Raw genomic sequence first — 8,891 nt, forward strand, 5'->3', positions numbered from 1 at the left:
GCTTTCCCACAATCATATATTCTCTAATGACCTGTTAAAAAACAGAAACTGGCTTGCAATCCCTTCGTAGTACAAATCTCCAGGATACTTCTCAATTTTTATTCATTGTTGTCCCTTGTTGACTTTCAATCAGAATTCTGCCATTTTTCCAAACACATTTAACCAAGTTATTCCACTGTTGTTTTTGCATTTATTCTTATTACTTTTTGTTTTGTGTATGGGATCTACAACAGTTTTGTCTCAGTTGTGAGGCATATATGCGGTCTCCATTCACAGTTTAGCAAGTCACAAAGCCACTGTACAACCACAAATCCATATCCCCATTTTAACATTTCTCTAGTAATATTGTCTACCCTTCCAATTGTTCAATGTTTTCTTAATATTTGTGAGTTTTATTTCATCATCTTTGATTAGACACAAACATTTAGCTCATAATTTCCCTCCCTCCCTTTGATATACTGTATCACTGTCATTCTAGTACAAATATTTAAAATACGCCTTCCAGTATTCTTTCCCTTTACTTTTATCTCAAATTATTTTATCACATACGTTTCTAATTTCATTAACTCTTTTGGTGTCTGCTCATTTAATTTTTTAATTTATTAATATTTGTATACCGCCCTTCTCCCGAAGGACTCAGGGCAGTGTACAGGGCAAGAATAAAACACAAAGCTACAAAAATTAAAAAGTAATTAAATACATGCCCAACAATAAATACATTAATAAAACCCCAATAAAGTGATAGTAAAAACCCCACCAATCCCCCCTCAGGCCAGGCCGGCTTGTTCAAACAGGTATGTTTTCAGATCGCGGCGAAAGGAGCGAAGATCGGGCGCCGTCCGGAGCTCAACCGGTAACTGGTTCCATAGCTCCGGGGCGCCCACAGAGAAAGACCTCCCCCTGGGGGCCACCAATCTACATTCTCTGACCGGTGGCACCCTGAGGAGGCCCTCTCTGTGGGAACGCACAGGGCGGAGGGAAGTTGACGCCGGCAGCAGGTGTTCCCTGAGGTACTCCGGACCCCTGCCATGTAGGGCTTTAAACACCATGACTAGTACCTTGAATCTCACCCGGAAGACAACTGGCAACCAATGCAGCTCACGGAGCAGAGGTGTAACATGGGAGTATCGGGAAACTCCCAACACAACTCTCGCGGCTGCATTCTGTGCCAGTTGGAGCTTCCGGGTGGTCCTCAAGGGCAGCCCCATGTAGAGAGCGTTGCAGTAGTCTAGTCGAGAGGTCACGAGCGCGTGAGTGACTGTGCATAAATCATCCCGGCTTAGATAGGGCCGCAACTGGCGCACCAGGCGAACCTGGGCGAAAGCCCCCCTAGTCACAGCTCCTATGTGGTCTTCCAGAGTGAGCCGTGAATCCAGGAGGACTCCCAAGTTGCGAGCCCTATCTACGGGGGGTAATAATTCTCCCCCCATAGAAAGAGATGGAATGTCCGAATAAACCCGGGATGAAGGTATGCAAAGCCACTCGGTCTTGTCGGGGTTGAGTTGAAGTCTGTTCCTCCCCATCCAGACCCGAACCGCCTCCAGGCAACGGGACATCACGGTGAGGGCATCACTGGGGTGGTTTGGGGTCGAAAAGAAAAGCTGGGTATCATCAGCATACTGATGCTGATGATACCCAACTCCAAAACCACGAATGATCTCACCCAGCGGTTTCATATAGATGTTGAACAGGAGAGGCGAGAGGACCGACCCCTGAGGAACTCCACAAATGAGTTCCTCTTTACCGATTCCCAAAGCATTTTAAAATACTTTAATTTGCTCTGCCTGTTTTAATCTTAACCATTATTTGTTCTCTTTGATCACTTTTTTTTGTAATACTGTATATTTTATTGATTTAAAAAAAACCATAAATCACTTAATAGTTGGTGAACAGTTTGTTGTCTGGATTACATTTGTAAAACAATTACCAACAATTGATTTCTATAATCCATAATCCACATTCTAGTCTTAGTTGATTTCCTCTTTTCCCAAAATATCCTCTTTTTACAAACATTGAGTTAATACAATTCTTATTGTTTTGATAGATAACAATTAAATATATTTTTCCAATAGTCCTAAAAATAATAATCACATCTATATAATATTTCTTTTCTATCCAATCATTCTGGTTGCCTTATCATAGAGCCTGTTACACTCATTATTTTAATTTGTTTCTCCTACCAAATTCTAGATATTCTTACTGGTTAAGACTTTCTAAAAAATTAATTACATTTAAGAATGTAACTCTATTTTGCCATATGAACATCTCACACTTTTACATTTCTTAAAAAATAGAACAAACAGTAGGAAAAAAGAAAGAAAAGCAAGAGTAAAGAAGCATTAAAAAATAACATACTACTTAAAATATTTGTTGTTAGCTACAAAGTCGTGTCCGACCCATTGCGACCCCATGGACAACATTCCTCCAGGCCTTCCTGTCCTCTACCATCTTCTGGAGTCAATTTAACCTCACGCCTACTGCTTCAGTGACTCCATCCAGCCACCTCATTCTCTGTTGTCCCCTTCTTCTATTGCCCTCAATCTTTCCCAGCATTAGGCTCTTCTCCAGTGAGTGGAGAATACTAGAATACTAGGTGGCCAAAGTATTTGAGTTTCACCTTCAGGATCTGGCCTTCTAAAGAGCAGTCTTCTCCAGCACCATGGTTCAAAGGCCTCAATTCTTTGGCGCTCTGCCTTTCTTATGGTTCAACTTTCTTTGGGATGGTTTTAGTCGCTACCTCTTGTACAATGTTGCGAACCTCTGTCCATAGTTTTTCAGGCACTCTGTCTATCAGATCTAATTCCTTACATCTATTTGTCACCTCTACTGTATATATAGTTGCAATGTATGGCAGTGAAAGTTGGACCATAAAAAAGGCTGAGCGCCAAAGAATTGAGGCCTTTGAACTATGGTGCTGGAGAAGACTCCTGCGAGTCCCTCGGACTGCAAGGCGATCAAACCGGTCAGTCCTAGAGGAGATCAACCCTGACTGCTCTTTAGAAGGCCAGATCCTGAAGCTAAAACTCAAATACTTTGGCCACCTAATGAGAAGGAAGGACTCACTGGAGAAGAGCCTAATGGTGGGAAAGATTGAGGGCAATAGAAGAAAGGAACGACAGAGAACGAGGTGGCTGGATGGAGTCACTGAAGCAGTAGGCGTGAGCTTAAATGGACTCCAGAAGATGGTAGAGGACAGGAAGGCCTGGAGGAACGTAGTCCATAGATGTTGATGTTCAGTCTTGTCATCTCTTGTTTGACCACATCCAGCTTTCCTTGTGTTAGGTAGATGATTATGTAGGCCAGATATTTCGTATAGTGTGAACCAACTAGCTAGATATAATGCTGAACCTACTGTTAGGCACTGGCAGGCAGCGAAGCGGGTGTTAAGATATCTAAAACAAACCATACATTACTCATTATATTTGGAACCTAATCGTGATTTGGTTTTAACTGCTTATGCGGATGCAAGTTTTGCTACTGATGTAACTACTCGGAAATCAACATCAGGTTTGGTGATAATGTTAGGTAATTCACTAATAGGATGGAAATCCATTAGGCAGAAACATATCAGTCTGTCCACAATGGAAGCTGAATTTTCCTGTTTGTCTGTTTTGTGTACTGAACTACTATGTTATAAACAGGTATTAATGGACATGGGACTAACTGTAGAAAGTCCAATCCTCATTTATGAGGATAATCAATCTGCAATCAATATGGCAATGAACGCAACCATCAGAACATGATCTAAGCATACTGACCTACAATACTTAAACATCAGACAGTGTGTAAAAGATAAACTAATACAGTTGGAATACTGTGCAACCAACGATAACATTGCAGATCATTTTACCAAAGCTCAGGGTGCAGTTAAGCACAAAGCTTGTTGTGAAAGTTATGGCCTAAGGTTGTAAAGAGCAATATATTGTCCTACCCAACGGGGAGAATGTTAGGTAGATGACTATGGCCTAACTGGTTGGGTTGGCAATATATATAAACTATGATTGTATTGTTGTAATAGAAACTGTATTGTATCACTTTAAATGTGTGATGATTGGCCAATGCTGTTTTTCCAATGGCCATAAGAGGGAGCTAGAGACATAGCTTCTTTCTCTCTGTTATTCTCCCTGTTACGTTTGCTGTTACTTGCTGATTATTGTGGTTTGTGGGTTTGCTACTGTTTGATAAACCTGAAGAACTGTGTTTTGACTTACGGACTGGTAAGAAGACTCTGTATTGGATAATCCTTGGACCATTGTTATTTGCTATCATCTCTTTACTTGTGTATGACCTGGACTAATGTTTTTTTCTTGGACTGTGCTATTGTATTATCCCACAAGTAAAACTTTTTTACAAACCTCAGTGTATCTGTGTGGTTGCTGCGTAAACTTGACTACTCTCAGTATCCTCTTTTTCTGTGCAAGCCCTTCTTAGCTCAAGAGGTACTCTGTACATCCTTATCACCTTGATTCATGGACCTTACATTCCAGGTTCCTATGGAGAAAAAATATTTACAGCATCGGACTTTCCTTTCACCACCAGATACATCCAGAGCTGAGCGTCCTTTTGGCTTTGGCCCAGTCGCTTCATTCTTTCTGGCGCTACTAGTACTAGCCCTCTGCTCTTCCCCAGTAGTGTATTGGACACCTTCCATCTTTCAGCGTCATATCATTTTGCCTTTTGGTACTGTCCATAGGATTTTCATGGCAAAGATACTGGAATGGGTTGCCATTTCCTTCTCCAGTGGATCATGTTTTGTCAGAACTCTCTGCTATGACCTGTCCATCTTGGGTGGCCCTGCATAGCATAGTATAGCTCATAGCTTCATTGAATTACACAAGCCCCTTCACCATCACAAGGCAGTAATCCATGAAGGGGACTTAAAATATACGTCCCTCCTAAGCTAATATGTATTTATTTCCAAAATTTCTTATTCTTTTTACCATAATTAAAAATATGTTTAATCTTTAAACATTCTATTTAATACATCTAGTCATCTAGCCCTTTAACTCTTATTCAAAACATTTTTATTCATTATAATTTTCTTAAATTCAAAAACATTTCCTTTATCTAAGTCATTTCAACTTTTTTATATTACTCATATCAAGAAAGAGAACAAAAGAGGGCAAAAAGCATACTATATTATATTTAGAGAATTCATCCCTCTTAGAGTGACATATATATTCCAAAACTTTTCTATTTCTTTAACCATATTCAAACAAATGTTTCTTTTTTAAAGTATTCTCTCTGGTAAGTCCCATCATCTATTTTCTTAGTTTCCACTTTAGGGTTTCTTTTGCCCAGTGTCTTTCTTAAGCAATGTATTTTGCTGAATCATAAGGTTTTTCTGTATGTTTCAAAAAAGATTTTTTCCCTAAAATTTATAATTCTCTTTGTTTACAGCCCAGATTATTATTTTTTCACAGCTGTTCTTTGTTTATTTATTATTTATTATTTAAATTTATATACCGCCCTATTCTCGTAGGACTCAGGGCGGTTTACAGGGAAAATTCAAATACATAGCATACAAAATTAAAATCAGTTAAAACTATTAAATTACAGTCCCTGAAGTTAAACTAAAACCCAATTAAGTTAAATAAATTAAAACCCCTCAGTCTGGACCAAACAGCTCGAAGAACCAGGTTTCCAAGTCCCGGCGAAATGAGCGAAGGTCGGGGACAGTCCTAAGTTCCGTGGGAAGTTGGTTCGATAGGGCCGGCATGCCGACAGAGAACACCCTTCCCCTGGGAATAACCCGCCGGCATTCCTTAACCGGCAGTACCCTGAGAAGGCCCTCCCTGTGGGAACGCACAGGATGATGGGAAGTTGATGCCGGCAGCAGGTGCTCCCTTAGATAATCCGGACCCAAGCCATTTAGGGCTTTATAGGTCATTACCAGCACCTTGAATCTCACCCAGAGGGCAACCGGAAGCCAATGCAGCTCACGGAGAAGAGGTGTTACATGGGAGTATCGGGAAACTCCCATAACAACTCACGCGGCTGCATTCTGCACCAGTTGAAGCCTCCGAGTGGTCCTCAAGGGCAGCCCCATGTAGAGAGTGTTGCAGTAGTCTAAATAGGAGGTCATGAGCGCATGGGTGACTTGCGTAGGGCATCTCGGTCCAGATAGGGTCACAACTGGCACACCAGGCGAAGCTGGGCAAAAGCCCCCCTGGTCACAGCTCCTATATGGTCTTCAAAATTGAGCCGTGAATCCAAGAGGACGCCCAAGTTGCAAGCCCTATCGATGGGGGGGGGTAACACCTCACCCCCCATCATTAATGATGGAACAGCCTGGCTAACCCGAGATGCTGGTATGCACAGCCACTCACTCTTGGCAGGATTGAGACGAAGCCTGTTTCTCCCCATCCAAACCTGGACCGCTTCCAGGCAATGGGACATCACGTCGAGTGCATCACTGGGTTGGTTTGGGGTGGAAAGAAAAAGTTGGGTATCATCAGCGTACTGATGATACCCCACCCTGAAACCACGAATAAGCTTGCCCAGAGGTTTAATGTAGATGTTGAACAGGAGGGGAGAGAGGACCGACCCCTGAGGGACTCCACAAATGAGAGACCTCGGGGCGGACCTCTGCCCTCCCATCAACACTGACTGCAAGCGGCCCAGGAGGTAGGAGGAGAACCACCGTAAAACAGTGCTTCCCACTCCCAACCCCCTGAGACGCCGCAGTAGGATACCATGGTTGATGGTACCGAAAGCCGCTGAGAGGTCTAAAAGGACTAGGACAGAGGAACATCCCCTGTCCCGAGCCCGCCAGAGATCATTCACCAGTGCGACCAATGCCATCTCCATGCTGTACCCGGGCCTGAAGCCCAATTGGTACGGGTCAAGATAATCAGTTTCATCCAGGAACAGAGGAAGCTGATGCGCCACCACACTCTCAACAACCTTTGCCAAGAAGCGAAGGTTGGAGACCGGACGGTAGTTATTTAAAACACCCAGGTCCAGGGCAGGCTTCTTGAGGAGGGGTCTCACCACCGCCTCCTTCAAGGCAGCGGGAAAGATACCCTCCTTCAAGGAAGCAGTTATTACTGCCTGGAACCAGCCTCATGTCTCCTCCCGGGCCGCATAAACCAGCCAGGAGGGGCACGGGTCCAGTAAACAAGTGGTGGAGCTCAGTCTCCTCATGATCCTGTCCACATCATCGGGGGAAACAGGGTCGAACTCAGTCCAGATAACATGCTCAAGACTGCTCGATTCCTCCATGTCAGACTCTGCCCAGTCAGAGTCCAAACTGGTCCGGATCTGAGCGATTTTGTCCACCAGATGATGACTAAACTCCTCAGCCCGCCCCTGTAAGGGTTCCTCCCTTGTCTCCCGATCAAGGAGAGAGCAAGTCACCCTAAACAGGGCAGCTGGGCGATTATCTGCAGACGCGATGAAGGCAGCGAAGTAATTAGACTTTGCCATCCTCATCGCAGCGAGGTAAGACCTTGTGAAGGCTCTTAGCTGCAATCGGTCAGATTCAGACCGGGTGGCCCTCCAACCGCTCTCTAGACCCCGTCTCCGATGCTTCATCTCCCGGAGCTCTACAGAAAACCATGGGGCCCAACGGGATCTGTGCCAGGTCTGGGGTCGCAAGGGTACAACAGGGTCGAGTGCCTCGGTGGCCACCCTTTCCCAGGCATCCACCAAGGCATCGACCGGGCTGTGAGTGAGGGAGATAGGTTGTTAAAGCTTTGAAGGTCACAGACACAGATTAGCTTTTCCCAGATTTTGTCAAGTCTTATATTAAAGTCATAGCTGTCATAGTCTTCATCTGCCACTAGGTGTCAGGAACTATTTGTTTTTCAATTTCCAAAATAAACAATTATCTTTGAAATGAGAGTTTTAACCATTAAAACAATTTTAGATTTATCCAGATTTAAGTTTTAAGTTTCAGGTTTTATATTTATTTCACTTCCATATATTTTGATCCTCTATAAAAAGATTAATTCACTGCTTCCATTAGTATAAGGGTGGGGCAAAAATCCCCCTCCTTCCCTTTCAGAGGTATTTTGCTTCTTGGGGATCTTTTCCAGGAAATTAAATGTAAAATAGAAAAGAGAAGATCAAATTCCTCACCCAGTTTCAAGCATGCTGTTCACAGTTGTGCTGGTTAGTGCTTTTGGACTTCGGTTGCAAGTAGCTTGGGCTGGTCAATGCAATATGGCCAGCCTTTTTCCTGTCGGGTTAGAAGGCTTTCCCCAAGTCAAATGGAATGGCCGCCACCATTCCAGAATCTCTGGAGCACCCTTCTTTCTTAGTCACCTCTCCAGGGTGACTTAGACCCATTTAGGGTCCCCAGGCAGGGCGAAATTAGCCATGGGGGTGCAGAGAATCTGCAAGCCCGCAACCAGTTGCTACCGTGCAAAACCGGAAGTCCTCTTTGATTGTGTCTTTTTTTTTGTAATTATCTTTTTCTCTATTATATTTTGTACAATACAGTTCTCTCCTCTTCATTTTTTGGGAGCAACCATTCTGTTATATACATTTTTTCCTCCTGCACTGCCTCTTCATTTCACCCAGAATGCTTTTGCATAGTTTCTGTCAGTGGCCTCTGTATCATCAGTCTATTCTATATTTTCCACAGAGCTTCAATTGTCTCTTTCATGTAAATTTTATTGGTTTTTATTCTAATATATTTTTATACAGGACTTCAGTGTTCTCATTCTGCTCTCACTCCTTTTCCACTTTCTTTTCTTCCCTGACTGTTTGTTTTTTTTTAACACCAAGTTCCACTCTTGATACTGCAAAATAATGATCTGCCCTACATTCACAACTTTTAATCACCCTGGTATCCTTCACTAACTCTCTCAGGTTTTTTTATCATAAACAATCAAATCTGTCTTGATTTTGCATCCGTTCCTATATCATGTGTATTCATGAACAGA

The sequence above is a fragment of the Vipera berus genome (assembly GCF_964194415.1).
Source record: "Vipera berus genome assembly, chromosome: 1".
In the NCBI taxonomy this organism is placed as follows: Eukaryota; Metazoa; Chordata; class Lepidosauria; order Squamata; family Viperidae; genus Vipera; species Vipera berus.